Raw genomic sequence first — 16,263 nt, 5'->3', positions numbered from 1 at the left:
ATGTCATTGTACTGGAGCTAAGCTATTGAAGAAATCATATTGCCTTTTCTTGTGTGCTTTTCTAGATGGTGTTAAATATTTTTATCTTTAAATTTTTTTCATTTACTGCTCTTTCTATCTTACATGATGACTAACTTTATGTTAAAATTTAAATTGTTTTCCATTTGTTTTCTTTCTTACATTGCAACAACAGGCTTGTTTGTCTTGCAGTGTTTAAACAAAAATGAGGATGAATGTTCCACAGCTATAACTTGTTTAAGAAAAATATTCCTAAATTTGAAAGTTCATCATGTCTAAATGATAAGAGCCAGATCCATGTTCTCCAGGTGATCTGCCTGATTGACCTGCATGGCTGTTCAGTAGTGGAAATACTTCCTCCCTTTCTCCTCTGAGAATTTTTCAGGCCAGAAGATTCCAGAGGGTTTTCCATTGACATAAAGAGTTGAAATTAGAACATTGCTCGCATATGGAGATATAATTGAGCTTGTCAATGTGTTCTGTTTCAAGCAATGAGGGCGGAAAAAAACCCCAACCAAACAGAGATAGAGAAAAACCTGATAGTTCAAAGAGAGAATGTTTGCATAATGAAAGTATAGTAGAACAGAGACATGCTTATTTTCTCAGTAAATGCCGGAAAAAGGTGTTTTGACACAGAATGTTCTGGTATCTCAGTACACAGGAAAAAGACGTGTGTCTTCAAAAAACATGGCTCTGTGCTTACACATTGTGAAAGCAAATGAGGGAAGAATTCAGTGATGATAATTTTCAGAAAGAAAGTTTGTTTTGAAATGTATTTGAAATTCTTACACTAATTTATTTTGCAGGGACATGGTTAGAGAGAATTTAGGACTCTGTTGGATGTAAATTAGACATATTGGAGCTATGTTGATTATGATATACCCCAACACCCAGAAAAATTATAATGAGTGCTTGTGATTAAAGTAAATGTGAAGAGCTTTTGCTCATTTAGAGTATTAGGGTTGTCTGTGGTTGCTAATGAAGTGCAAGATGAAATTCTAGTAATTATGTAAATAAGGGCACAAGTAAATCTAGAGATATTACTGGTCTTCCAGGGAAAAGAAAAACAATTTTGAAACTACTAATGAATAATTCTGTAAAATAATGTTTTTGGTTTGTCTTGTGCTGTGGTGTATCTTGGCTGGATATGGTTTCAAAAATACCCAAACCACCAAACAACAGACTGAGCTTGCTCAACTTAATAACCTAAAAGGCAAGTGATCTTAAGGATATGGCAGTAGTTTATTGTATCATTAGTATAGTCTGATATCTTCCTCAGCATTAAAGGTAGGGAAAATTGTCACTTGATGATGAGTATTTAAAAATTTATCTTAAATGAGACAGAAGAATTAATTATTTCAATGAGACAGTGTCTACTTTTGCTGCAGCGATCTTGATGCGGCATAGCTGAGTTTACTTGGCAATACATGACCTTTTGCACAAAATAAGAAATTTTTAATGTTTCTTTTTCCTGAAACTAGCAGACATGTAGTTTGAGAAGTATAAAACTATAAAAACCAGTTACAAATGTGTACATATTTTCAGTAATATTTTTAGCATGACCCTTCAATGTTTGTCTCCATTTGCATTTCAATAGGTTGAAAACATCTTTTACAAAGGGAAAGATTCTGAAGGGCTAGAGAGAAAGGGCTGTACTTTAGATGTGTACAGCTTAAATAGTGACAGGGAGTGCTATTAGGTTGAAAAAAGACTGCTGAGGGAAACTATAGGGTCATCTTAAACCAACCTAAGCAAGTAAATTTTAAATGAATAGATAAGGATTGATTTATTTTGCTACTTCAAATCCATAATACTGTTTTCGTATTGCTTCCATACATATTTTTATACTAATGAAATAAAATGTAGAGAATAAAAATAATCAACTTCAACTAAATATGTTTAGTTTTATATATTAGCAAATTATTGCAGGGAGAGAACAATCAAACAAAATCTTTACACTGATTATGCAATGGGTCTCTCAGGCTGCTCTGTATTCTTTAAAACATCGCAATAGTAGAACTGCTGAATAGTTTCAGCCATTTGTTCCAAACCCACAATTTTTAAGTTGACACCCGTACTGGCTTGTTTGAACCTCAGGTTTGATCGTTCAAATAATGACAAATAATATGGAAATAATTGTTTTGTGCTGCTAATTACAATAAAAATAAATCATAGTAATTTTGAAGTGCTCTCAGAAAGTTGCGTATTACCACCTGTTTGTCTTTGTACTGTTCATTTCTTTGTGTCTGTGTATACAATAACAAAGATAGCTAATGCAACCAAAGTTCCACTCTCACTGATTTTGTCTAACCTTGGGCAATTCTTCTTTCAATCTACATACCTGCAAAATTGAGAAGCTTATGTTGCCAATAGTTTTATCTGTATGATTGCATGTAAACACCAACCCACTCTTTCTGGGAATATGGTGATTGAACTCCTTATTTAAGACATGATATTAGTGAAATGTTAGTATCTCTTTTAATGAAGTTCTATGACCATAGAATAAGGAAGAGAGAAAATTATCATTAGATTTATCTCTCCAAAGCTCCGGATCCATCTTCTGAATACAAGAAAGGAGTAGAAGGGAAGAAAAATATGAGTTTCATGGAAGAGTTTAGAGATAAACTTTGAATCTTCTCTTCCTAACTGTATATAAAATACTGTTTACAACCAACTGTAGTAGTTCAGGGTTGTTAACAGCAGGTTCATATGCCTTCTCATAGTGACTACTTAGAGTATATGAAATCTATATCCTAGCGTCAACTATCTGTTAAGGTGATGAAAAGTTAATAGGAAGTTACAAACTTCTCTCATATAGAAATGTGCTTGTTCCTGGAACAAGATCAGAAAAATATACTTGAAATATGTAAATGACGCCTTAGTAAAAAAGTAAACCTCTTGTCCATTTTTAATGGAAAGATCTCCACTCTCTTTCACTACTCTTGCTAACTCTTCATCATCCCTTTCAAAATTGTAGTTGCATATGTATATTGGACTCTACACTTTGAAAGCCCTTTGGAAATGTGACTGCATTTTGGTTTACTTTAAAAAGTCCTGGTATCACTCCATCTTATGTATTTCATTAATGAGCATGGCTCCTTACCTATAACCTCGTATCTGCACTGGTTTAATTCTAAGCAAAGACTTGATGCCTGATTGCAAATATTCTGTGTATTCACTGATTCATTTCAATATTTACTTTGTATTTCCCTAAAGTTCCTAATTTGCTTTCTATAAATGCTTCTGTTCCTGATGATGGTACAGACATGCCAGACTACAGCAATAATGATAAATGGTGTTGATGCCTTAGGTTGATACTTAAGTAAATTAGTTGGTAATGCTAAACTGTTCAGTTTCAATTTTTAATGCTGTCTTGTAGCATTGGCTTTTCATTCACTGCTGAACTGGCTCTGCTTACTTTGTGATTTAATTATTCTTCATAGGGTAGCGAAAATTTGGAAATGTATAAGGAAGACAAACGTAACTTTACAACTGAAGTTAGGTAAGCACATGACAGCTAAAGAGTAATCCAGGGAGCTTTGAATTACAGAGAGTAATTTAAAACCTTTTAGAATGTGAAATCTTTAGAAACAATATTTTGCCTGGAGGATTCAAACACTTCTATAATTTAAGATGCACAGCTCCTTAAGCTATAAGATCCTGCTTATCCTGTATCTTTTCTTTTAGAATAGTCGATATCAGATGTGCAGGGAGAGTGGAAGAAGAAGATACACATGAAACGATTCTTACCATCAGAGAACTGCTGAAACAGAAGTGCTGTCTTATGTAAATGAGACTTTTCAGACCCTTCACATGTGAATTTTTTAATCCACAGCCTCCAAGTTTACAGTAAGCTGAATCTTCCTGGAGCTAAATTCAGCACAAATCTGTGCATAGAAGTTGTCTCACAGAGAAGAAGAATACATTCTCTTTGCTAAACTCTTTCTTAAGTTTTTATCTGTTTATTCCTCCACTAATTTTTAAAGATGATTTTATGAAACTGATCGTATCTGGAGCTTACTTGTTTTCAAATCAGAATACAGAGAAAGCCTTCAAAGAGGTGTGAAAAATGCATTTTTCATGTGCATGCTATACCATCTAGGTCCAGTTAATGCTCAGTCACTTGCTTTCCACCTTCACTTCTCAATTGTTGCTGCATTTGTTCATCCATTTGTATCTCCTTCTGTGTGTCTGAGATGACCTTTCTCTTCCAGCCTGCCAATGATGGCTATCTTCTCAATCCTCCTAAAAACCATACTTTCCTGCAATATATAAAATATATTTTACCCTTCAGTTACATATCCTTATCTGAACACTGGGAAATACATACAGTTCAATCATACACATTTATAATCTCTTGGCTGACACTGTCATCTTACTAAATCCTGAAATAGCTCTTTGAAATAGAATAAGCTAGAAATTCTCACATTTCAGTTTAATTTCACATAGCAACTTATGGACTATGTAACTTGTTTATAGAAAATGGTCAACTCTTATTTTCTCTTTTAGAGTTTTGTTTAGAAGTATTGGAAAATATATTTGGATAAATTCATGTAACAAATAAGAATGCAATTCAAATTTATTTACCCTGAAAGATATGGATTTTTTTTTCTTAAAAAAACACTTGAAGGAATATTCTTAGCCAGGATAGATTTAGAAATTAAACACTTTTCATCATCAAATTTCACCTGATAGAATTAGAATTTTCCTTGGGGAAAGGAAATGCTTTGATTTGAAGCACTCATATATGAGTTGATTATTTCAAGTTTGAACTCACAGTTTAAATAGACGCAATTATATTTTTTATTTTATTAGAAGTTTCAGGGTTTTTTACTCTTATTTTTTTATTGTCAAGTAATACTTATGCTAAATCAGCATGATATAATGACTAATATACTGACTTTTTATTGGCGAGAAATCATAGAATCATAGAATGGTTAGGGTTGGAAGGGACCTCAAAGATCATCTAGTTCCAACCCGCCTGCCATGGGCAGGGAAACCCTCCACTACAACAGGTTGCCCAAAGCCTTATCCAACCTGGTCTGGAACACTTCCAGGGATGGGGCATCTACAACTTTTCTGGGAAACCTGTTCCAGTGCCTTACCACCCTCTGAGTGAGAAATTTCTTCCTTATATTCAATCTAAATCTGCCCTCTTTCAGTTTAAATCCGTTGCCCCTTGTCCTGTCACTACATGCCCTTGGAAAAAGTCCCTCTCCAGCTTTCCTGTAGGCCCCCTTTAAGTACTGGAAGGCTGCTATAAGATCACCCCGGAGCCTTCTCTTCTCCAAGTTGAATAGCCCCAACTCTCTCAGCCTGTCTTCATAGCAGATGTGTTCCAGCCCTGGGATCATCTCTGTGGCCCTCCTCTGGATTCGCCCCAGCAGCTCCGTGTCCTTCTTGTGTTGAGGACTCCAGAGCTGAATGCAGTATTCCAGGTGGGGTCTCACGAGAGCAGAGTAGAGGTGCAGAATCACCTCCCTTGACCTGCTGGCCATGCTCCTTTTGATACAGCCCAGGATACGGTTGACTTTCTGGGCTGCCAGCGCACTTTGCCAGCTCATGTTGAGCTTCTCATCCACCAGCACTCCCAAGTCCTTTTCCTCAGGGCTGCTCTCAATCCATTCTCCACCCAGCCTGTACTTGTGCTTGGGATTGCCCTGACCCATGTGCAGGACTTTGCACTTGGCCTTGTTGAACTTCATGAGGTTCTCAGACCCACTTCTCCATCCTGTCAAGGTCCCTCTGGATGGCATCCGTTCCCTCCAGTGTGTTCACAACACCAGACAGCTTGGTGTCATCTGCAAACTTGCTGAGGTTGCACTCGATCCCACTGTCAATGTTGCTCACAAAGATGTTAAATAGCACTGGCCCCAGTACTGACCCAGTAAACTATATTTTTTTCCTTTATTAAAACAAAACTTATCCCTTGTTGAAAATATCATTTCAGGTAAGTAGGGCAGACAAAAGTCCTTTGGTTATCAAAAAACCACTGAGGAACAAAATGCTGCTAATTACAGGTGCAGGTTAAATAAATCCTCAATTATTTTTCTATCAAATAAAAATTATAACATTATGAAAGAGTCACAACTCATTAGCCAACAGCTGCTTAACTCACATAACTCATTGGAGGTATCTCTGTCCTTGGAAGTATCTTGTGCTTAATTGTCTTAGAACCCTTAGACAGCAGCTAATCCCTGTAAGCAGATAGCTGCAGGGTAAGCTTTTCCAGGAAAGATTTCAGAAAGTTTTTTCACTCTCCCTGGTAGCATGAGTTTTTGAGCAGAAAAAAAAAAAAATTAAATATCAGCAAGTTTATTTGTACTTTTATGATTTAAATGTATCTTGTAATGCTGGCATAATTGTAAAGAAAATTTCATTATGAGTTTTCTTAAATGAGAAGAAATGTGTCAGTAGCATAAGTGAAAATAAATCAGTGAAGGAGATAATAGATCTTTCAAGGACTAGCAGGGGTAAATTTTTAAATCTCCTTTGTCAACTTTTTACAGTGGTACTAAGAAAGGGAAATCTGAGATAGATACCATGAAAATAAACATATATATGTAAGAATGTCAGGGTAATGCAGGGAGAGTAAAACGAGCTGTCAAAAGTCTGACCATCAAGGACAATAAAAGCAGAAGGCAAATTGTTTCTAAAAATGCTTTTCCATCTCTCTCACTTATCAGCGTAAGGTCAACAGTTTTATGCAGTCTTTTGCAATGGGTGGTATCTCCATGATAAGTCTTTAACACTCAGAGATTCAATATCTTAGTGTTAAGAATGTATACAGTATAGCACTTCTATAAGTGGAAAAATGGGATTGCTCTGAGACAACAATTTTGAATCCTGCTTAGGAAGCCTGATAAAACTGTGATAGCTTTGAAAGCCATTTTTATGAGTAGAAGCAGCAGGTCTGTATTAGAAGCTCCTCTGGATTACACACTGTGTTTTGCCTTCCTTGTGTCCTGTATAAGAGGCTATGTGCAATAACCACTTGACAGGCATAAAATGTCCTATCTCTCGCTTAGCAAAAAAATCAGCAGAGTTCTTACTTGCTTCTGAGTTCTTGTTCAGAGTTCTTTCTTGTTTTCTTGTATGTCTCACTGAGCTCTCTTGACTTTAATCAAGTTTTGAGCTCTTTTGATTAAGGCCAGAAGTCACTCACCTAACCACAGGTGTCCGGATTCATTTTAGATGCTGTTGGATATGTTACCATACCTCCAGCTGCCTCTCCAAAGAAGTGCAGCTCTTCAAGGCATCCTGGCTTATAACCACCAGCTCCCCCATGTCAGAGTATGCATCTTGGTAAACTGTACCACTTCAGATGGCTCTAGGTGACCACGTGTAGACAGTCACACCCTAACTCCTTACCTCCTGGTGTGGGACTGTATGAAAAAGTGTTGCTGTCCAGCTGACGTTTAGAAATGGATCTCCTGTGTTTTTCTGGATTTCTCTTGTGGGCAGAGTTTTCATCAAAATATAAATACCAAGAAGGTATCAATCTTTTGCTCATCACAAGACTTGAGAGTTAAAAATATGTGTGTGAGTGTGTGTGTGTGTTTTGGTGTGAGTACTACAATAAAGCATCAGTGATTTTTCCAGTCATATTTCAGTATATTCTGTTTTTTTACTCTGAAAGATTGAAAAATATCAAATTATTTCATCCAATGTCACAGAAAAAATGAACTCCTCTTTCAAGAACATCAAAAACCAGATCAGCCATTTCATCTTTGTAGTAAGCCACAGAAACTTGAGAAGGAGGGAACGAGACAAACTAATCTTTCCAGGTTTTCAATCTTAGAAGAGTCTTCAAAATAATATGATATTCACCAAAGCAAGCCAAAGAATTATTAGTATAAACAGAAATTCTGGTTCTTATAAATAATCTTTGAATTTTTATTTTAAAACAGATGAAATATCTATCTATGAGTGAAGTCACTACTTTTTACTTATAACTACTTTCTAAATATTCTAACTGTGAACCTCACTTATATGTCTGCTCCAAGCCACAGAGTTACCTCAGCCTTGGCTTACTAAAGCAAATCGGTGACTTGGTGTTGTGGGTTAGGTTGAAAACTTCCTCCCCCCTCCACACACAGCCGGTCACTCCCCCTCCCCCTCCCCCAGGAATGAGGGAGAGAACTAAGGGATAAACGGGAAACCCGTGGGTTGAGATAAGAATGATTTAATGGCGCTCCGACAGGGGATCGAACCCGCGGGCACCCCTGGCCCATTTGTATGTGGCGTCCCTTCCTTGATGGCCTGAGGCATCATGGGCCCAACGAGCTAGAAATTTTTCACCTTTATGTTGCCAGTCCAGATCCACCTGAGCCACTTTTATCTTGGCGGCCTGATCCACCTGTTGATTGTTTTCATGTTCTTCTGTGGCCCGACTCTTGGGTACATGGGCATCTACATGTCGTACTTTCACAATCAGCTTCTCTACTCGAGCAGCAATGTCTTTCCACAACGGGGCAGCTCAGATGGGTTTACCTCTGCGTTACCAGCTGCTCTGCTTCCATTGCCGTAGCCATCCCCACAGGGCATTTGCTACCATCCAAGAGTCGGTATAGAGATAGAGCATTAGCCACTTTTCTCGTTCAGCGATGTCTAAAGCCAGTTGGATGGCTTTCACCTCTGCGAACTGACGTGATTCGCCTTCTCCTTTGGTAGCTTCTGCGACCTGTCGAGTAGGACTCCATACAGCAGCTTTCCATTTTCGATGTTTTCCTACAAGGCGACAGGATCCGTCGGTAAACAGAGTGTATTTCTTCTAATTGTCTGATAGTTCATTATAAGGTGGAGCCTCCTCAGCACGTGTCACCTCCTCCTCCTCTGGTGACATTCCAAAGTCTTTACCTTCAGCCCAGTTAGTAATCACTTCCAAAATTCCTGGGCGATTGAGGTTTCCTATCCGAGCTCTTTGTGTGATCAGCGCGATCCACTTGCTCCATGTGGCATCAGTTGCGTGGTGTGTAGACGGGACGCTCCCTTTGAACATCCAGCCGAGCACTGGCAGTCGGGGTGCCAGGAGCAACTGTGCTTCCATATCAATCACTTCAGAAGCAGCTTGGACTCCTTCATATGCTGCCAATATCTCTTTTTCAGTTGGAGTATAGTTGGCTTCGGATCCTTTCTATCCTCGACTCCAAAACCCAAGAGGTTGACCTCGCGTCTCCCCTGGCGCTTTTTGCCAGAGACTCCAGGTAGGACCATTCTCCCCGGCTGCAGTGTAGAGCACGTTTTTGACATCTTGTCCTGTCCGGACTGGTCCCAGGGCTACCGCATGGACTATTTCTTGTTTAATTTGTTCAAAGGCTTGTTTTTGTTCTGGGCCCCATTCAAAATTATTCTTCTTTCGGGTTATTTGATAGAGGGGTTTTACAATCTGGCTGTAGTCGGGAATATGCATTCACCAGAAACCCACAATGCCTAAGAATGCTTGTGCTTCCTTTTTGTTGGTTGGTGGGGACATAGCTGTTATTTTATTGATCACGTCCATCGGAATCTGACGACGTCCATCTTGCCATTTTATTCCCAAAAACTGAATCTCCTGGGCAGGTCCCTTGACTTTACTCTGTTTTATGGCAAAGCCTGCTTTCAGAAGGATTTGGATTATCTTTTCACCTTTCTCAAAAACTTCTGCTGTGTTGCCCCATACAACGATGTCATCAATGTATTGCAAATGTTCTGGGGCATCACCCTGTTCCAGTGTGGTCTGGATCAGTCCATGGCAAATAGTGGGGCTGTGTTTCCACCCCTGGGGCAGTCGATTCCAGGTATACTGGATGCCCCTCCAAGTGAAAGCAAACTGTGGCCTGCATTCCGGTGCCAAAGGAATTGAGAAAAACGTATTAGCGATATCAATTGTAGCGTACCACCTGGCTGCCTTTGACTCCAGTTCATACTGAAGTTCCAGCATATCTGGCACGGCAGCACTCAATGGTGGTGCAACTTCATTCAAGCCATGATAGTCTACCGTCAGCCTCCACTCGCCATTGGACTTACGTACAGGCCATATAGGGCTGTTAAAAGGTGAGCAGGTCTTTGTGATGACTCCTTGACTCTCCAGTTGACGAATCAACTTATGGATAGGAATTAGAGAGTCTCGGTTGGTACGATATTGCCGTCGGTGCACTGTTGTATTAGCAATTGGCACCTGTTGTTCTTCGACCCTCAGTAACCCCACAGCAGAAGGGTCTGTTGAGAGACCAGGCAAAGTAGACAGCTGTCTGCCTTCTTCTGCCTCTACTGCAGCTATGCCAAAAGCCCACTGATACCCTTTTGGGTCTTTGAAATACCCTCTCTTAAGATAATCTATGCCAAGGATGCACGGTGCTTCTGGGCCAGTTGCAATAGGGTGTTTTTGCCACTGCTCTCCAGTTAGACTCACTTCAGCCTCTAACACAGTCAGTTGTTGAGACCCCCCTGTCACTCCAGAAATACAGATGGATTCTGCCCCTCTAAAGTTCGATGGTATCAAGCTGCATTGGGCACCAGTATCCACTAAAGCCTTTTACATTCTGGGGTATGATGTGCCAGGCCACCGAATCCACACAGTCCAGTAAACTTGATTATCCCTCTCCTCCACCTGGCTGGAGGCAGGGCCCCTCTAATGCCTGTTATCATATTCATCAGAGGAATCAGCAGGATTGGAGTCAGGGTGGCTAGGAGGATCAGCCCTCCCATTTTGACTAGTGGACTGCTCACTGTAGACTGGGGCAACAGCTGTCCTGGAGGAACTGGAGAAAGTACTATTCCTGTTGGTTCTTCCTCCCAACTGGCGTACCCTGGCCTCTAAAGCAGAGGTGGGTTTTCCATCCCACCTTCTCATGTCTTCTCCATGATCACGGAGGTAGAACCACAGCTCACCCCGTGATCTGTACCGTCTCTCTTGTCTCTCTCGAGGAGGGTAACGCCTGGTTCTGACAGCTGAAATTCTAGAACGTTTGGGTGGTGGGAAATCTACTTTTTCTCTTCATTCTCGGACCTCTTCAGACAGCTTTTCCACAGCCGCAACACAGGTTTGTATAGAAGTGTTTATCATCATATCGTCGGAGGTAGGTGACCAGATTACCTACGGATAGTGGTGCTTCATCGTCCCTGAAGTCCATTATTGCCAATGAGGTGGAATATGCTGCTGGCGCACTCCGTATAATCTTCTGCCACATTGGTCGTGTGCACCGGACGTCATCTGGATCTTCGAGTCTTGATCCGCTTCTCGAGTCAAGATAAATCAACTCTCGCACAGCCAGTTCTCTCAGATACTGAATAGCTTTTTCTATGTTGGTCCACTTGCTTACATCACATGGCACCTCGTCCTTGTAGGGGTACCTTTCCTTTATAGCTGCCAGGAGTCGTCTCCAGAGGCTGCGGACTTGTGTCTGCCTTCCAATTGCTTTATCAATGCCTCCATGCATGGCAAGGGCTCCCAGCTGCCTAGCTTCACTACCATCTAACTCCAGACTATTGGTTCCCATGTCCCAGCATCTGAGCAACCAAGAGACAATGGGCTCACCTTTAAGACGGCCATAATCTTTTCGAATATCTCACAGTTCTCTCATTTTTAGAGATCTGGTGGTTATCCTCTCATCTATGATGTCACTCCTCCTCCATTGAGATTTTCTCTGGGGCGAAACAGAACGCTCCCGCTTCATTTCTCGAGATGGCCCTGGTCGCTCTTCATCATCATCATCCTCTCCTCTGCGTTCTGACTTTTGCACACATTTCCTCGGTTGCTCTTCCTCCAATCGTTGTGATGGCCCTGGTTGCTCTTCTTTGTCTGGTTGCTCTGATGGCCCTGATTGCTCTTCCTCATTTGGTTGTTGTGATGGCCCTGATTGCTCTTCTTCATCTTCTAACTTTTGTATACATTTTCTTTTCCTTACGGGGGCAACTGATACCGTTGTAGTCTGAGTAGCTATAGTGCTTGTCATGGGAGTTGAGATGGCAAGCACAATAACCCGAGAAATAAATTGATATATACCCCTAAATGGCCGATTGACTTTGAATATATAGATAATTAAACATATATTCAGGAGACCTTGCAGGACAATCAAACCGGTTAAATTATTCCAACGATGTTCGGCATTATCAAAATCAACATAAGCTTTTGTGAATGAAAAGTCACGTGTATAATTGGCGAAGATATCAGCCAGATGACGCTCAAAATTAATAAACGAGCTCCACATCACCATCTCCCTCTGCACCGCCGAATACAAAGACTGAGCCGGTCCCAGCACCGATGATCTATCAGAGTTACACCGTACAGTATAGCAAAACCCTTAATTACCGATAACATACTTTTCATGCCGGTCCAACACCCAGAGCCAGAAAACCGCATAAACATTTCGCCTAACATCATGTAGGTTGAATAAAGCAATAAATTATAAATGTCCGGTAACATGTATGCAAGGATAACAAACAGCATTCCAGCCAGCAATATCGTTATCTCAACCCCTTCGGGCCCCACGTTGGGCGCCAATTAAGACTGTCGTGGGTTAGGTTGAAAACTTCCTCCCCCCTCCACACACAGCCGGTCACTCCCCCTCCCCCACCCCCAGGAATGAGGGAGAGAATTAAGGGATAAACAGGAAACCCGTGGGTTGAGATAAGAATGATTTAATACAATATAGATACTCACCACCCCCTCGTATGCGAAGCCCGTCTCGTCCCGAAAACTGCAAATCCCGGACGAACGCGAGGCCCCGAAATAGAGAGGGGCAGACAGAGAGAGAGAGAAAAGAAAGAAAAAAACAGCAGAGCAACAGCGCAGCAAGCGCAAAAGAGCAAAAGTGCAAAAGAGCCAAAGCGCAAAAGCCCTTCTTCCCGGCTGCCCCTCGCTTTTATACTGGGCATGACGCTGCATGATATGGAATACTAATTGGCCAGTTTGGCCCTCAGTCTTAAGTTCCACACAAATCACATGGGGAATCGTGTCCCCCTTGTCCCAACTATGCTCCCCCCTTATCCTGCCGTGTTTTTGCACTCCGGCACACTGAAAAGTCCTTGGCAGCTTGCTATCAGCGTTCTTCTCAGAGTAAGCCTCTGAGTAAAACCAAAACACGGAGCTCTTCTAGTTGTTAAAAAAAACCTCTGTCCCAGCTAAAACTAGGACACGTGGTATCTCAGAAAAGTTTGGCAAGTTCAAACAAAACTAATGTTTGGTCACTACTATACTGAACTAGACTGATTTATGTCAATACAAGAGACATGTAAAATGTTTTTATTGAAGATTGCTATTTTTGTTCTCTTCTACTTCAGCACTATGACAAAAGATTGTAGTGTTTTTTTTTTTTAAAGGTATAACAACCATGCAGGACAAAAAAACAAGCAAGTAGAGTGAGTGATATGGAATTTTCATTGAAAAATTTTCAGAGACAACAAGTTTTTTATGCTGGGTTTCTTGCTAGATTTAATTTCCATGTCATAAAACACCCTTGTGTTTAGTTGAGAAAGCTGAAAGGTAGGAAAAAAAAAAAAGTTCAAGGATACTTAAAAGAATGAAGAAATAAATTTCAAAATTCCTTATATTGAATTATTATTATTTTGACACATTTTTAACATTCTAAAAATGATAATAAGGAGACAGAAAGATAAATACATACTGAAAATGGTATATAATAATCACCTGATTTTTATTCTTTGGGTAATTTATTTTCTCGTAGAAAAAATGTTGAACAATGAATTTCATAATATAAAATCTTTTTAAAAGGTACTATATGAGAAATGAACATATTGTATTGTGTATGCTTTAAATATTCTGAGTTTTCATCTTAAAATATCAAAATGAAAGGGAAATGGTGGTTGATCCTGTTCCTCTCTTTTAAATAAAATGTTTTTGTTTTATTATATCCAAAATATATATGGGGTTTTATATTCAGCTTTGGAATAGCTGAAATTGATATCGAGCTCATTGTATTTTGTCTGTATTGTATTATTTGAGTTCCCTGTGTCTGGTCTTTCCCTGTCCTTACTGTAGACTCTATGAATACGTCTTGCACACAGATTTCTCAAGATCGTTTATAACTTGCTTTTCTGATTTCAAGGCCATTATTCTTTTCCAAATAGTATCTGAAGCTTCATTGTCATTTCCAAGTCTAGAAGAGCTTTTAGCAAAAAATGTCAGATGTCAAATTAGTTTCTTCAAAATACGATTTAGAAGGTGTGTGTTTCCATATCCGTCACGAAGAGATCTTGGGGTAGTGCCTTTCCAAATGATTGATCCGAGCTATTACTAAAACTCTAACTTGTATTAATTGTTGCTCATAATTTATTTTTTATGATGCCATCGACATAATTAAGAACTTTTACTGGAGAATATAGTCCTTAATATCAATATATGAGTGAATCTGTTATTAGAAAATAATGAGTTCAAATGGGTTATACGAGTTTCACGAAACTTGTGAGATTGTATATCAAAGATGTCAAAGACAGCAAAAATGCCCCCAAATAATTAAAACCAAAGTGTAAACACGGAATGATAGAAAATTTGGAAGGTACTGGAAGTCCTGTAGCTCAACCTCTTTTCAAAGCAGTTCCAGTTAGAGGAGATTGCTTGGAGGCTTACCCTGTTGAATTCTGAGTATTTTCAAGGATAGAGATTCCAGAGATTCTCTGTGCAAAACGTTCAAAAGCTGACATCCCTCTTAAAGAAGAAGTTTTTCCTAGTATACCACTGCTTTCAATATCTGTTTCTATGCAAGTGCTGTGGTGAGAGAGAATGACCTACAGAGTAGAAAAGGTGTCTGGTTCAAGTGCGAGGGAAAATTTCCTCTTCTTAATTTTTTGGATCTCAACACCAAAAGTGTCTGAAAAGATGAAAATGGATTGACTTTTAATTTTTATTTTGTGATATTGAAGAGCAGATTTATTCATATGAAGTATGTTATTAAATCATGTGTCCCACTTCAAGTGATCAAGACAATAATAGATTATGTTAGAGTTATTGCAAATTTTAGACAAATTTGTTCAGATAGTTTTCCAAAGCCTTAGAAACATAGAAGATTAACACACAGGACTGTGTCTAATGTTTAATCCATGGAATAATTTTGAGGTCAGATTCTGGTTATTTGTATGCATGGCTTTCTTATCATGGCTTTTTACCACTGTAGTTAATCATTATCATTTGTGCTTGTATTCAACAATGACAACATATACAATTTAACTTGTATTATTTTGTGGTTAGGTTAATTAAACTTTGCAGCTTTCATGAAATAGGAAAAAAGAGTCAAAATTAAAATATTCCTACAATTCATTTTACACAGAATTATGATCTAATTATATTTTTTATGCAGTGATTTTGATCAGGGCACCATGGCTGCTTTAGTAGGGAGTACATTTGAATTTGCAGAATCTATAGGCACAGCATGCATTCGCTTTAAAAATGAGTCAAACTATTTCACATTAATATTCATAAAAACATTCGGAAGTCCTTTTTCCTGACTTTAAGTTTAGTAATGGAAAATCATATGTTTCAATATTAGTAGAATAAGTAGGGCCAGAGGGCAGTCACAGAATTTTGTGTGATAAGAAGTAATAAAAATAAATCTATGAAAACTACAAAAGGGAATAATTATTTAAATATTCTTTATATATTCAATATAATATCCAGTGAAAGAACCACTTCCTTTTTCTGTGCGAATATCAAGTTTTCTTGGTCTCCATTTGGTTTTTGCTGATAAATAATGTTGACTCTTCATAAAAGGTGTATTGTCAACATAAGACAGCAGGAATTTTCTTCAGAAAGATCATTTATTAACATATGATTATGTCAGGAATAAACTGATGTAATTGTAATGGTTTCTTTTTACTTTCTAACTCAATTTAAAATATAAAATCCATTATAATTTCAATTTTTAGTAGTTAACTAATTTATTTTACTTTATTTTATTTTAACTTTCAAACTATTTAGCAGAAACTAAGTATTTTAGAATAAGTTAATTACTTGAAATTCAGTTACATGCCCTGTGAGGGGAATCCTTCTGTTCTTCACCTCATTTTTTCCCTTGTGGTTTTGGCACATATACCGTCTGACAGGATTGATTCCTTCTATTCAAGTGGTAGGTTATAAAAAACCTGAAATGGTATGGACAGCAGATGATTGTATACTAAGTCAAGCACTTGAATCTTGTGGGATATATTTATTAAATCAGAGCTTCATTCAATGGATAAACAAGCTCTTCCCCTGGACATTTGTTTTATAACTTTGTTGGGTGCTGCTTTCTAAAAACTACTCATAATTAA

This window comes from Tauraco erythrolophus, chromosome Z (assembly GCF_009769465.1).
Source record: "Tauraco erythrolophus isolate bTauEry1 chromosome Z, bTauEry1.pri, whole genome shotgun sequence".
Classification (NCBI taxonomy): domain Eukaryota; kingdom Metazoa; phylum Chordata; class Aves; order Musophagiformes; family Musophagidae; genus Tauraco; species Tauraco erythrolophus.
The sequence above is the reverse complement of the archived record's forward strand: the minus strand, read 5'-3'. Positions refer to the sequence as shown.